At 36.1% G+C, this 15,998-nt stretch overlaps 1 protein-coding gene across 4 annotated transcripts in view; it reads right to left on the bottom strand.

The window, feature by feature from the left end:
• The window catches only part of tenm3 (teneurin transmembrane protein 3), a 180,102-nt gene extending 170,568 nt beyond the window's left edge, over positions 1–9,534 (bottom strand). For all 4 annotated transcript variants that reach the window (XM_026302846.1, XM_026302847.1, XM_026302848.1 and 1 more), the window contains exon 1: positions 9,013–9,534. The gene's annotated coding sequence lies outside the window, so the exon portion shown is untranslated. The remainder of the gene's footprint in view (positions 1–9,012) is intronic.
• Between the last annotated feature and the right edge of the window lie 6,464 nt (positions 9,535–15,998).

The following is a 15,998-nucleotide window of genomic DNA, read 5'->3' as shown; positions in this document are numbered from 1 at the left end:
TTTCTACAAATTAGCTAAACTTTATATATTTTTATATATACTTTTAATTAATATAATTAAAATGAGAGATATATAGACAGACAGATAAACAGATAGATGGAAAAACATTATGTGCATCTGTAGTTTTCCACTATATAATGCAACTATTTTGAGTGAAATTCTAACATTCTACTAATATTATAACTAACAAGGGTGTAGAAATCCATTAGTCTGGATCAGTGCAGTGATAAAATCACCAATGACCAGATGTCATGGTACAAAGTATAACATAGCGTAAGCATTACTTTTCAATGATAACCTTATATTTAAGTTCTTTTTAACTAAGTTTTAACTAAGTATTTTGTTAATGTGGCCCAGTGTGTGAAGGCTTACACAAAAATCCCGCTATAATATAGGCAAAATTGTTGCTATTATTTTTATTTATTCATTTATTGGTTAGCTTTTCTAATAGGTGAGTGTAATTTATTAAGTTTATGTTAAATTAAAAGATGAGTGGGTCCTTATGCATACTATAGAAGCATTTTATTTTGAGGAACTCGATAAAATAATAAAATTATGCTTTGGTTGCATTTGTGAGTTAACACAAATATAAAGGACTGTGTGAAAAGTTTAGATTAATCACAGGCTCCTGAATCCAATCCCATTGAAATCACATTATGGCCTACTAGGCTCATTGGCTAAAAGAATCAATATAAGATCATGTTGTGATGATACTTGCAATTTACAACCTGATTAACTACTATTACAGCAGAAGAAAATTATGACACTAACCACCACCATCCAGAATACCATTTGTAATATTTATAAAATGTGGAGGTTTTAACTGTTTCTTTTGTCTTCAGTTCTACAAGGAAATACAGGATGTTTGTCTTTTTTAGTTCGGCCTATTGAATTATTAATGAGATAACGGAGTGGTGATGTGTTTACTCTGTATGTGTGTCTACAAAACACGCACACAGAGACAAAGTAGAATATAACACTGACATGTATGAGGTATGTCACAAACCAAATGAATTCCCACTAAAAGGTGCTCACACCCTCGTTACACAATCAAAGGCACACATGGAGTATACAATATACAATAAATACTTGTACACTTTTACTTCCTATAAATGTCCATGCATGTAGTGAAAAACAAGACATTGAAAATATGGCCAAAGTATTGACTAAGCTAGACTTATAAGCTACCTCATCATTTAGTAAGTGAGTATTAAATACATACATAATTTAGTAAGTGCGTATTACATATAAAATACATATAAATAGTATACACACACACACACACACACGGTGAACTTTTGCTTTTGGCCCGATCTTGATTAATGCAGTCCAACAGGAAAAAATACAACTGCATAATTTATGTTTAAAAGTTATGTCCTTCCTCTGATGATTTTCATCATTTTTCTACAACTTTCTAGCTTTGAAACATAAACAAGTACACAGACAATCACACACAGAGGTCCCTATATCATAGACACCCAGTCTATCTCACACATCACTCTCAAAGGCGTTGTTGCTAGGAGATAGTACTCTATTTGTGGGGAGAGAGCGACACAGAGCGAGATATATATGGGGGTTGGGGGGTTGGGGCAATGTTGGTGTTTGTGTGGAATGTGTGTATGTGACAGAGCGAGAGCATGATAGAGATAAACGAAAGAAATGTGCAGGAATGAGAAATGGGAGGCGATAGGAAATTCAAGTCTCCTTATAGAAGGATGAATCTCTCAAGACATGTTTCTCTCTCTGTCCCTCTCTTTCAGACACACGTGCACACACATACTTACATAAATACGTACTATCTTTGTGTGTGCACCCACTAACAATACATTCCCAGACCTTAACCTTAACCTAATCTTAACCATCACAACTAAATGCCTAACCTTACCCTAACCTAAACCTCTAAGTCTAACCATAACCCTAAAACAAAATGTCCCCACTTTGATAGAATTATGCTCAAAATGGTGCTCACAAAGATAGATGTACAAGAACATACACACACAGACACACACAGTAAATAACACTGCCAGTTTCTTTCTCAAAGCTCGACCAGGAACACAGCTATGTCTATTGCAATGTGTGTGTTTGTGCAGCCCAAACATGATAGCTCATGTGAATGTGAACATATCCATGCAACAACATGGATGTGTGTGTTCCTCAATTGTAGCTGTAGTGACATCCAGCAGGTCATAAAACGGTTGACTGGTCACATTGTCTGCCCCAGTGGTCAGTCTGACACACACTGTTCCTTTAATCTGCAAACCAAGGTTCAAGGTCAGCTTAACTGTCATTCCAAACACATGTGTATGACAGGAGACAAAATGTCCTCTTCATGCATCAGCACCAGTATAACACAGAACAGACCAAGAACAAGTGCAATAAATAGGTGAAAAAATATATATAATTTGATATAAAAAGTGACTAGAAATGAGCATGACATAACATGCTTTAAGGGTAGCATCAATGTAAATAAACACCAGTGTGTTTTATCCTCTTGTAATAACTTGACTTGTTGGTGAAATGTCAGCCTGTAAACAGTCTGATTGACTGAAGTCGCCAGTGTCGATAGCTCTGGCAGTGGCTCCTGTTGCATTAGTGTTTGGGGGCATTTAGATTGCTACAAGGGTGAATTCCTTGGCAGATTGTATGGGCTGTACTTCACAGCCATCACGTCTGGAATGCTGCAGTGTAAAGATTTCATGCTGGGTAGTTTCCATTGTGCTGTTTAAATTTTGTTAATTTGTTTGTTTTTCTTTTTGTTTTGTTTGTTTTTCTTTTTGTTTTGTTTTTTAAATCTTTAAATCTATTATAATGGAATAAAACAAACAGACAAATTCTCATCTGAAACACTGACACTGCCTTCAGTGTGAACCTTCAAACCAGCAGTAACACATTTATGTGATATTTTTACTGATACACATACAATAACTGATAATGGACAGCTGGTACTGATAAACATATTAACATTGCTGTACCACTGCTGTACCACTGCTGTACATGAATAATTTACTGTTACTGAATACAAGGTTACTGAATCAGAACATTATTGCTTCTTTCTCTAGAAGGTGGGTCCTTAAATTCATACTGACACTGCTAACTTACATGAAATGTGCTCCCTTCAAGCAACACAAAAGGTGTTACACACTCTGATGAAGATGGATTTATTCCATTCAAAATCGGCTATTAATTGCATTTGCAGGAAATAGTTATGTCTGCTACAATAGCAATTACCATGGATGATCCAAATCAAATATACCCACTATAGTTTTTTCTGTTGAATAACTACTGCTGCATCAAAGTTTTTTAAAAAGGGCTACTGCCAGTTTAAAAGAAACTGTTCAGTAGATCTCATTACTCAAAAATAAATTTTAAAAAATTGAATAACGTACTGCTTCACAATACAAATGAAGCTTCTTTGTGTTCACAAATCCCTATTGCTTTTACTATTAAGCTGTGACTACTTTAATTATTGCAAACCCATGCTATTATGAGTCATGAGTAATACAGTTAAAACACACACTCACAGTGGTTGGGCTGTAACTTACAGTCCTCACAAATCACTATAACATTCCACAGAAAAAAGGCCCACAGTTGTGCGAAAAATTACCATAAACACCAGTGAAATATTATTATTCATATGCCAAAGCACTTTTGACAAAAAGGCTAAATCACACACATACATGATTGAGATTATTTTTGTCACACCCAACCATATTACATACATCATCTGTTAACATCCACTGTAGTACTCAAAAATGTTCTTCCTCTTACTAGTAACACCATCTCATCACCTGCACATGCTTTCTGCTCGAAACACTTTTACCAAAGTCGAACAAAGTGTAGGAGATATTGGACCATTATGTAATTTAAATTTATTGTTTTTTTACTACTCTTTGTACAAAAACATGTGAGCACATAGAAGCAGATGATGTTTACTATTTGGACTCTTATGTAAAATCACCCATCAAGTGGATTGGATCGAATTGGATTGAAAAAAAAAAACATTATTTCAAATATGTAAAGCCAAAACAAATACAGATGAACATTCATGCTGTCAATCAAAAGATAAAAAAAATCACTATCTACAAACAATACAAAAAACATAAAGAAAAATAAAGTATCAAACACTTGATGATTTAGCAAATGAGTGAGAAGTAGTAGAAACTTATTTAATCTCGCCCCTTCTCCCGAAGTCATTTACTGATAATTATTAAATCAGCTTCCTATATTATCTATAATTTACAATATATAATATACAATAACTAATTATGAAATATACGAATTAATATACAATTTATTCATATAAGCACATTTATACACCCACATATACAAACCAAAAACTGAAAAATGGAAGATAAGCTAGGAAATACTAAGTATTAATTAGTGCATTAGATAAATAAACCTTAACCTCTGTAAACACCTTGTGATTGTCAATCCCCATCTTCATCCCTGTACCTCTTGAAAATCCTGTCTTTATGCCTAATTTTAAACTGATTCATGTTTGGACTATGCTTTAATTCCACTTCAAACGTCTTCAAACTTCCATGTCTCCTACTCATGCATGTACTGTTGATTTTGTAATTAAATTTTACCGTTAAATTATAAACCCGTTGTCCACCGAATAATTTCTTTTTGACATATGAAATTCCACTAGATCTGTAAATTTGAATAATTCTGACTGTAGAAATAATGTGTAGGTGTGATCCAGATATCCAGCTTCATGAATGATCTGTATTGCTCTTTTTGGGAGAATAAACAGTAAATGCAACAAGCTTTTCTAAATATTGCCCCAAACCTGTGCACAGTAATTTATATATGGTAAAACTAGTGAACACTACAGATTGTGAAATGATTTCTGGTCCAGAACCCGCTTTGCTTTCTTAATACCGAGATGCTTCTTGACAGTGTATATTGTATATGTTTAGTGTGTGATTTTCAGTTGATTCATCTATTACTACACCAAGAAATGTGTTATCGTGTATTCTTTCAATTTCCACCCCATCTAATATTATCATTATCTAATGATAATTTGTTTTTATGAAACCATATTTTTAAATTGCCAACTTCTTTGGTTATATCCTTCAATATTTTTTTTAAATCCTCTCCAGAACAGAAAAAAATGTGTATTATCAGCAAACAAAACTATCATTCATGTACAGAATGAATAATTTAGGGCCCAACAAAGACCCCCTGGGGGGGTCCAAACATCTCCCAAGTTCACCAACTGTTTTCGCTTGCTAAAATAGCTTTGAATTCAGTCTAATACTATCCAGGTATAACTTTAGCTATTTTCATTTGGTTTGAAAATGAATCTGTTTGAAATAAGTTACAGATGTATGTTAGTGGTTTAGAAATCCCCGCGATGACCTTCTTCACTAATGTCATATCAATGTCAAAATCAGTAGTGTTTGTTTTTGCATTCTTTAACAATATCCAATATTTCTTTCTCGACAGTTTTGAGAAACACTGAGCTGGGATTTCTCTCTATCAACTTTTCTCTATTTTATCAAGATGAATTCAATACGAAAAGGATATATAATTTTATAGCCCTTTAATTCTCACCCTGACGTCATTCCTAATAGGCCCGCTGGAATCTTAATCAGGTACATATGTTCTGCTCTCCACCACCGTCGCTGCCCTCTTTGCTTTACTATCTGACTTTCCACAGCCGTTTTTGAGCATGTTTCCTTTCACAGTGACAGTTTAATTCCTTTACTCCATCACCAGCTTCCTCTTTTGCTTCATTACTCCTGTGCGTCTTTAGGAGCATCTCAAAATTTATGTTTCTAATTGAAAAAGTTTGGCGGAGGCGTAAAGTTGGGGGGGGGAGGAGTGAGTAAAACAGAGAAAAAGAAAAACACACACACACACACACACACGAAAAATGGTGGAATGCAAATCTGTGTCTGGAAGTGATTAGGCACAAAAGCAAAAGCCGGTCTTCTCTTACAGTGTCTGAGGAGCAGCACACAGTCCAGCCACCACAACCCTGACCTCTCCACACATAAACAAAATGCTAAAAGCAGAAGCAATAAATTGCCACAAAGCCAGATCATATCATCTGAGTCTTTCCTGAGCTGACACGTTTTACTAGGTTAAACCCAATCTACCCATTTCTATTAAAGTCACAGGCTACAAGGTGTAAGGACGCGCAAGACATTCTTTCCATTTTAAATTTATGATTCTTTTTCAATTATCAAAAAAGTCTCATCATTTACTCAACCAATGACAAATGTTTTTTATTACATTAGCATCCAGTCCTCCAACTTAAGTCTTTGCCCTTACTCTCATGTGTGTCATAAATTAGTGCTCCTACCATAACTTTGTCACCATGCATCCCAACTTCCGCCCTACTCCTTCTAGTGTCACCTCATCGTCTCTGTTCCTGTCACAATTACTAAATTTCGCAGCACTGTAAATCATCATAAAAGAAAGTTGTGGGCTCAACTATTATCTTTTCAGTAATATAACATTGTTTTGTTTGTTTTAGCAGAGTGGTTTCAGCGACAAACTCTAAATGTGAGCTCAGTGTGTGTCCTTCACAGTTAGGGTGCAGCAACTGATAAGCAACTAAAAGGCAAAATGCCTCCCAGAAATAAGGGAAAAGGGGAAAATTAAACTGTTCTGATTTAGGCTCATGTGACGTACATCAATGATTTGAAAGCATGAACTGCTGAGAGTTCACTCAGCTCATCAGAGTTTTGCAGACACAACTCTAGCATATTACTGCATATTCCAGAATTCACTGTTTGAGAGTTAAAACCCTTCAAAGATGGTAGTTTGGAGAAAAAAAAATTCATGAGGGTAACTTTTAGTGTGTTTTTAATACATAGGTCATAGTTGTTTTTTCTGAGTAATAAAAGCAACCCAAATCTTAAATACTGATATTGATTTTAGTTCCTCCCTTAAACTTAGTAGCCTACTTTAGTAGAGGTTTAGAAGTCATTTAGGATGTATTAACCTGATGCCTTTGTAGTGACTTTGATATAAAGTGACTCCAACTGGAGCAAATTTATCATTTATTATAAATAAAGAACCATAACTGAAAAAAGACCCCCTCAGACTAACTTTACACTAACGACCACATTTGTTAAATAGGTGTTTAAGTGATGAACAAAAAATGTTTAATTAATCGAGAAATCAACCATTAAATATACAAGACAGATTCAATTTAACATGATGCAGTTCAATGAATTAACACATCTAAGTCAACTAAACTAAGACAGGAGTATACACAACATGCAATATTTAATGAGGAATATTTGTCTGTGTTAAATTGCACTTTTTGACTTGACAGCTCTTTCAGTCATTTTTAATTTGAAACAAGAAGTTATATTTCACATATTTTTGTTGCTAGGCAACAAAAATATGGATCCTAATAACTTGTTTCTAAAGATGACTTATAGGGTTGTTTTTCAAGGGAGGAAATTTATATTTCAGCAAGATTTGTGTTGAAGATCATTTGTAAAAATACATAATACAAGAAAACACATATCTTGACATAGTATTTTTGTATGAAATTAATGGCAGTATTTAAATACTGTATATCTATACTGTACTTTACTGTACAGATTTTGAGATGAGATCCAAACTCTTTTCAAATGTGTAAAGCAAAGGCATATCTACTGTGCCCGATGAATAAAGTGAGAATACAACACCACTGTAACTACTTCATGTAGAAAACCCAGATCTGGGCAAGAAAAAAGTGGGCTGATGTATGTTCATCTACAGCAAGAGGAAGAAGAAAAATCAATGACCTGAGGCCTGCTCAAAGCCTCAAATATATGCTGGAATTGACAAAAAGCATTTTTAAGCATTTGTACACACAAAGCCTTAGGTCATAAAAATAGTACTGAGCATGCCTCCTTCACGACAGTGTCAGTATACAAAGAAGAAAGGCTAACAAAATAGTGTAACCACTTTAAAAGCATATTTTTAATAATCTGTCAAGTTCTCTGTAAGGTTGTATACTTTTTTTAAAATGTATACAACACTTGACAGGAAATTTTACAGTAAATTTAAAATACACACTGCAATGTGTGTAACAAATTAAACACGAATTTAGAAAAATCGGCATAAATGAACACAAATAACTGCAATTCATATATATGTTGGCTGATTTTTGTCCAGCATCGTACTTTACAGTCCATCCCATCTTAGGTGTGTGTGTGTGAATTCAAGAGTTGTAATTTCAATATCCTTGATGTCAAAAGTCAAACTATTGTAAGTTATTATAGAACATTTTAAATTAAATATGCCATTCATTAATCCATAATGACGATTGTTGATGGAGATCACTGGCTGGACATAATTCAGCTTTCTTTCCCAGTGCATCACAAAGAAAAATAACAGCAGAGCTGTATATTAATTCCGGGTCAGGCACAGACAACATTTCTACAAGTTGTTGATAAGAAGGAATGTTCTAAAAACGTATTCAGTATCAGTCTCAGGCCTGAAATGTCTTTTGTGGCTTTGCCAAAACTTGACTGACTGTTGGCTCACTTACTAATTTGTCGTTTGATTTGACTTCTTATAACAAAAGGGCAAAAATGGAGACGGGAATAAAGAAACAATATATGATGAATACTGAAAGAATTGTAAGAATAAGAGAAGAATGAGAGAAAAAATAAAACACAGGGATATAAAAATATACAGTGCTTGGCTGGAATGCAAAAACGGATTTTCCCCCCTCCCTCCCTCTCCTACTCGCTCTCTTTTCACCACTTTCTCACCAGATTAAACTATTAGGCACCAGTCTGACACACAAACACACACATACTCTCTCTCTCTCTCTCATCCTCTGTCCCTCTCACCCACAGAAATTGACTTGTTTTTATCAATGAGTTTACACTCATTGAATTCAAAGAATGAAAGGCAATTGACTAGAGACCAAGCAATTTCCCAAGACATGCAGACACACTGCCACTGACACACAAAGTCTCTCTCACACACACACACACACACACACACCGACACACTGCGTGGCTCGAAGAAGAAAAGAACACTGTTGTCTACCTTGTCTGTGCGAGTACTCCAGTTTCGTCCGGCTTAAAGGGTTAATTTTAATGCTCCCAAAAAACACATAGGATCCTTTCAGGCTGACACGGACGCTGTGAAACGTCCTGCTTATGAGGAGAAAAAAATAATACACCTCCGTCTCTCCGTCTTCCCTCGCTCCTCTCCTCTCTCTCTTCTTTGGAAAAAAATAGGTCTAAGAAGCACAAGCCGCTGCTTTCTTTCTCTGTGGGACTGCCTCAATCTTCTCCCATAGTACTTCTCCTCAGCCAGCCTCTGCGCTTCAAGTCAGGGATGGAGATAAAAAATAACTCTGACTATAACACGAAGACCTTGTTTTGTCTTGTGTTGTCCCGTCCTTCCTCGCTGTCAGTTCAACAGAATGCAACAATCGTTGTGGACAGAATATGTGCTGCTGTTCCTTTCTGCCTTTGCCTGCCGCTATCTCTCGGTGCCTGCGTGCGCGCCGTCTCCTCGCCTGGCTCTGCCACTGCTGCTGTGCGTGCGCCTGTTCGCCGCGCTCCCTCTCTCTCCTTCCTTGCTTTTGTAAGTTTGAAGCTCTCTTGCTGGTTGAGCGAGGAGGGAGGCGGAGCCGCGAGGACAGAGGGAGAGCGGAGGGAAGAATGGGATTGGCTGGAGGTGGGGGTGAGTGGGATAACGGGAGAAAGAAACGGAAGGAGGGGCTGCATTTCTGCTTTCTGCATTTGGAGGCTCGCGGTGTAGATGTGTGGAGAGAGCGGAGAAGAGGAGGAAGACAGGTCGACAGGCACTCCCTTTCTTTTTCACTCACACACACACAGACACACACACTGCATTCTTTTGCTCTGATCTCTCCTGATTTCCCGACCACATATGTATTCATAGCACAGCAACTACACCTCTCAACCGCTCAAACATAATCCCCCTCTTTCTGTCTTACTCTCTCACACACCCCGCATTCGTGTGTCCGCACGCGCTGCTGCGCGTGCATGCAGTTAAGATTTAGCAGCAGCAGCTGTATAAACCTAAGGTACCGAGAGAGGAGGGGGAAGTGACGGGGTTTAACTAAGAGGGAGTCGGCAGCAGAGGGACAAACACGCATGAGGTTAGGTATCCACAGGCATATTGTGTTATATAAGAACACACACCTACGAGCATGGGCGTCCATGGACACAGACAGTTACAGTTCAACAATTTTTGTCAAATGATTCCTCGTGTGTGTGTGCGTGCGCGCGCGCGTTTTTTTTTTTTTTTTTTTTTCAAGAATGGCATGTGTTCTTGAGTGGCCCGAGCCTGTGCAGTGGTTGAGTGTGTGCATGTAGATTTTTTTTAAACAAAATAATCTCAATGTTTTTACTCTTAGTAATAATTTATTCTTGAATATAGATGATTTAAATGCACTGTAATAATTTTTAAACACAACAGTACGGGGAAAAAATACATTTTAATACAGTTACAAAAAACGTGTATATTTGTTAATGTATTAATATTATTCTACTTCGGTTGGGTATTTTTCTTTTTGATCTTTATAGTATTTTTTATTAATTAAAGTGAACGTGTATAAGATGTGTAGCCTACATTTAACATTAGCTTAAAGCAGCAAAGAAAAAAATATATAGATAAAACAAAATAAAAAAATGCAAGTTTGGAATTAACCTAGTTTTCTTTTTCTACGTGCCTGGAAGTCCTTCGAGTAATATCTGTGTGAGGGGGGGCTGACGATGTTGCTTGGTGGAAAAGGACTAGTTATTCCAGTATTCCACTCTCCTGGAAAGAGAAGAAGTGCCTCTGACGTTTTACAGAACACGCTAACGTCGTCTTTTCCTGACCTCTAAAGAGATGATTGACAGACTAACATGAGCTCAGTTTGGATGACTTTACTGCACAAGAAGAGGCATGGTAGGCGAAGAATGGTTCCAACAGAGGATAAGGGGATGATCACACACAAAGCACTGATAAATACACATCTGCCTCAACAAAGCTATGGCAGGCTGAGCATGAAAAGGTCAATGAGCCTTGAGCTCTCTGCACCAGCTACTGACACTGACATGCACTATGAATCCATATCCATGATTTGCCCAAAAAAGTAAAGTATATCCTGTCTTTTTAAGGGGTAGATAGAGAAAACAAAAGACCTGAAAATACAATAGTAAAATCACAAGCAAAAATCATTTTGCAGAAATTATACTGTGGGGTCTTTATGAAGAGAATAATGCAGAGGGAAACAAAGTGCGATCCACACTATCTTAAGGTTGCAGTGTGTAACATTCAAAATTTTCTTCGAGATAACTGTTGCGGCTTTATTGAGCTATGCGTTTGCTATGTGTATGCTATATACCTGCTTTTGAATGAGTTCTTTTGTGGCATGTCTTATGGGCCTAAGATTGTGGTTCATGAATTCTGTGTGTTTTCATTCTTACTGCACACATTGGATTCTTGTAGTTTCAGCCAACATTACAACAAGCAAGTCTATTTTACTTCAGATGTGGCTATTGTAGATTGGTGACAGTATAACTCATTTAAGGTTAACTATTGTTACCTTTTTTTAAGGAAACAAAATATAATTTTCAATTTTTAAATGATAAAATCAATTTTAGACATTATTAATAAAAAGAATACTGAATACGTTGATTATTTTTTCTCTTGGTATTAGGTGACTGACAACTGAGACTCGGTGTTACTAGGACTGACTGGAGGAGTGTCATATGTGGCACTTTTTGGTTTTCCATTTACAACACATCCAAATAGTGTTAGCTGTTCAGCATATGGGAAGACCCCTCAGCTGGTTAAGTGCCTGTTAGGCTTTTGGAACATTTACTTTATTAGCAAGAAATAATGCTGCAAGTAAGAAGGAAAAAAGGAATGTGAACAGTACATAATATACAAATAAGATAGTTCATTTTTATGAGCTTGTTTGATTCTGAAATGCAAAAAAGAATAATCTTATGCCCAAAGAACTAATTTTGACATTACGCACAAAAACATATACACAGCCTAAATAATATATTGATCTATATATCATGACTACATATACACACAAGCTAATGATGTAAGCATCATTTCCAATAGAGGTTAATGGAATATTGATTTTGGCATAGAAACCACTGGCAAGGAAATGGGGATATGAAGTGTGGATTTATCCTTAATGCTAATACTTCTGCTTTTATTACATATCTCCCTGGCATACATGTATATATGTATGTATGAATTAATCTGTCTGCATGTCTTTTCTGTCTTGTAAATGCTTCCATGTCTGATATAACTAGCCAAGGGTCTCACTCAGGGCCCATATATTGGCTACCCTGCTATAACACCAGAAAACCTATTGAATGGGTGTCAGATTAGCCAGTGAGTAATTTGACAATGATCATGACTCTTGGCAATGAATGCACTAAGGTCAGATATTTAAAAACATTAAAGTTCTAAAAGTCCTGAACAGCTGCCAAGGTTTTACTGTCATTTAGTGATAGTGCTTTATTATACTACAGTTAAAGGTTGCAAAGTTGTCCTATTCTAACTACTAACAACAATCTGGTGCTTTGGATTTCCAAAGCACACTCATTGCCCAAGAGTCATTATCGAAAAAAAACATGGATAACTGGGAAACTGGAACTTATATAAATTAATTATAATAAGTAGCGCTGTCAATTGATTAAAATATTTATTCATGACACGATTGTCATGAGTTAACTTGTGATTAATTGCAACTTAATCACACATTTTTATCTGTTCTAAATGTACCTTAAATTAATACTTTTCAAGTTTTTAATACTCTAATCAACCTGGGCCTGGACAAACATGGATGCTTTATGCAAATGCATGTTTATTATTAGTGAAACTGCCCTAAGCATACAGCATAAAGAACATAGACATGTTTCAAAGGTGGTAGATATGTTTTTCAAAGAACTTGTTCATGTCTATTAAACACATGGAAAAAAAGAACAGAAAAAACACAAGTTCCTATTATTTCTCTCTTTGCACTGAGCCAGTTGCTCAAACAGACAAGCCTGTTTAGGCTGGGCAGCTCGCTTTTTCTGAACAACATGCCCTGACAGTGAAAACAATCTTTCACAAGGCAGGTGATGCTAAGTATCTGCAGACATTGTTTTGTAAATGAATTTATCGTTCAGACCGTTCTATCTCCATTTCTGTTTGCTGCTGCACTCTTTACTGCATGGCTGCATTTTTGATTTCTCCTACTACGGGCTACTACGGGTCAAACAGGAAATGTGCGCTGCGTTAATCGCACGTTAATAAAATTAGTGCCGTTAAAATGAGTTTGCAGTTAAAATGAGTTTGCATTAACGCGTTATTAACACATTGATTTTGACAGCCCTGAATAAACATTCAAAGCTTTTTTTTTTTAGTTAGGCCAAATGATTGTTACAAAGCATTTTAAATCAAAAACTAGTGCAACTGATACAGACAATAAACCATGCTTTTACAGATACCTTGAAATTTTGAAAGCATTGTAAAATGTGAAATGTACAATATGGCTTGTCAGTAACTTGTGAAGAGGACCATGATATGAAAAGAAAGGGTGAAAGGGTTGGGAAAACCTGTGCTTCCTGAATGTTCAGTCAGCACATGAAGTCCCTTCCCATTCTGATCAAAATTGTTGGCTGTCTGACAGCTTTTGTAACATTTCAAAGCCACCCCAATCACCACCACCAGCCACCACAATCATGTCCATTCTGGGCAGTAACTGGCCAGATGTGCAGAGGTATCGCAGATAGTATTTGAACTTCTGTGTTGAGCTCTCTTTTCTCTTTCTTCATTCAACTACTTCTGTCGCTTTTTGTGTTTAGAAATTTCTTTAACACCATGAATTCCTGTAGAGAAAGACTCTTAAAGTGAGCATCATATCACCCCTCTCTGGGACAGCTGTTTTTTGCAATCTGCCTTTGAGTGTGGCTATTTGGAACAGCTATAAACACTTTTGCTTTTAGACAGAACTTATATTTCAGGCATCTAGTCTTTAATCTTATTGTTTTCTACTGACACGACCAAAGGTAAAAAGCATTGGCCAGTATCCAAACCATTCTTAAAACCAAGTTATCAATCATGCATAGTAGTAAACGGGACATGATATAGGCTTTCTATTTGATGAAGGAATTTTCAACGGTAGAATGATAAAAAATTAGCTGATTCTACCACTAAGCTTTAATAACAATATTGTGCTTTACAGGACAGGCATTAGGCTCCTAAAGGTTTGGGTATGTAGTAGTTGTACACAACGTAGCAACACATCTGATAAGCACTTGAATTGTAACTTCAAATGCTTCATGTATGAACATGACGTTTTCATTTTAGTCCAGACATTTTCCACAGAATATGTAATCACTTCTTTATTGATCACATGCAATGTCTCAAATAGAAAATTCACATTTCTACTTTTCATTTCAAGCTGTTAAAATAGACTTTAAAAGCTCCCGTAACATAAAGCACTGATATAACAGTACTGGGGAGCTATACCACTCATTACTAATACGGCTACTTCACACTAATGTATGTGCAACTGGGGTATTCAAATCATTCTCTCATAAATGATTCCCTGCAAATTTTGGAGTGGTAATTAATATTTAAATCAAAGAAAGTGAAAAATCTGAATTGTTAGTCTTTAAATTTCTACATAATTATCCTATGAGCAGCATGAATCATTCAGCAAATGCAATGAAGGTATTAACTATTAACATATACAGATGAGTGTATGTGATTCTATGTATGTGAAAGACAGAAAGAAAATGAAATACTTCTGAATGTTTTCCCACAATAAATATTACTTATTTCAATTCCAATATTGGGGCTAGAGTTTCTGATTCCCTGTGCAGCTTTTTTTTTTCTTTTTGTCCATTCCAGCAACAATACTTTTCTAACACCTGCGTATTTGCTGGTGCACCCCACTGACATACCCAATATAAGCTGTACACTCCTTCGAATTGTGTGTGTGGTGTGTGTTTGTGACCAAAAGAGAGGGGGAAGGTGTGTATGTGTATGTTTCAGTGCAGGTTCAGCTGTTTCCACCACTCATATGTGTGTGCCAGTGTGTATAATACAGATTCTTCTTTCATTCATTGTATGGGACCCCCACTGGGCAAATTCACAATTTAAAAGAGGAAGACAAGGCAAGAGAGAGATGGAATTAAAAGAATGAGAGGAAAATGAGAGCGGGAGATAGAAAGAGAGAATGACAAAGAGTGAGGAAAGAAACAGGGTTAAACCAACTGGTAAATTAAAGAGGAAAAAAGCAACGAGGCAAGAATTCTAATCCAGCAGAAGGGAGAGAAAATAGAGGAAAAGAAAAGAGATCTTTCACCTTTTTCTTAATCCTCCATTCAGTATAGGGATTTAAGTCAATGGTGAACATAGCGTGGTAGCATAACTCCTTCTCACTATGGCACTATTGTCCCTTTACTAATATATATATATATATATATGTACACACACACTCAGTATATATGCTAAGTCTGTATCAAAAAGATTATGTATATGTGGAAAGAGATCCTTGAATGTCATTCTCAGACAGCATAATGTAAACACATACACTGTGTTTGTCTGTGTTCATGTGTGTGCACAAAGAAATGTGTGGACTTATTAAACAGTGATGAAATATCTCAGAATTCAATTAAATAGATATGTATATATGTATATTATAATACAGTAAATGTGACAGTGTATGTGTGTACATGCTTGTGTGTGTCTGTATTGTGTGTCTGTTCTTTTCTCTCTCCCCTATCCACTCACCCCAACCATCATCTTCAAAACAGAATTAGTTTATATGCAAAGGATATCCTTTAATATAAAACAGGAACATCAATATCTTCCAGAAAACTCCATTCTTATCTTCACATTTTTAAAAAATTCAGACTATTCCAGAAACTACTTCTTGCTGTTATTTGGGGAAAACTAGAAGTTTGTGATGAAATGTCTACCTTTTACAGAAGCAACAGGCAATGTCAGATGCCTTAGTATCAGTATTTCTTGGTATGAGTAGTTGCACAATTTCA

The sequence above is a fragment of the Mastacembelus armatus genome, chromosome 1 (genome assembly GCF_900324485.2).
Source record: "Mastacembelus armatus chromosome 1, fMasArm1.2, whole genome shotgun sequence".
Lineage (NCBI taxonomy): Eukaryota > Metazoa > Chordata > Actinopteri > Synbranchiformes > Mastacembelidae > Mastacembelus > Mastacembelus armatus.
This window is presented reverse-complemented; position numbering and strand designations above follow the sequence as displayed.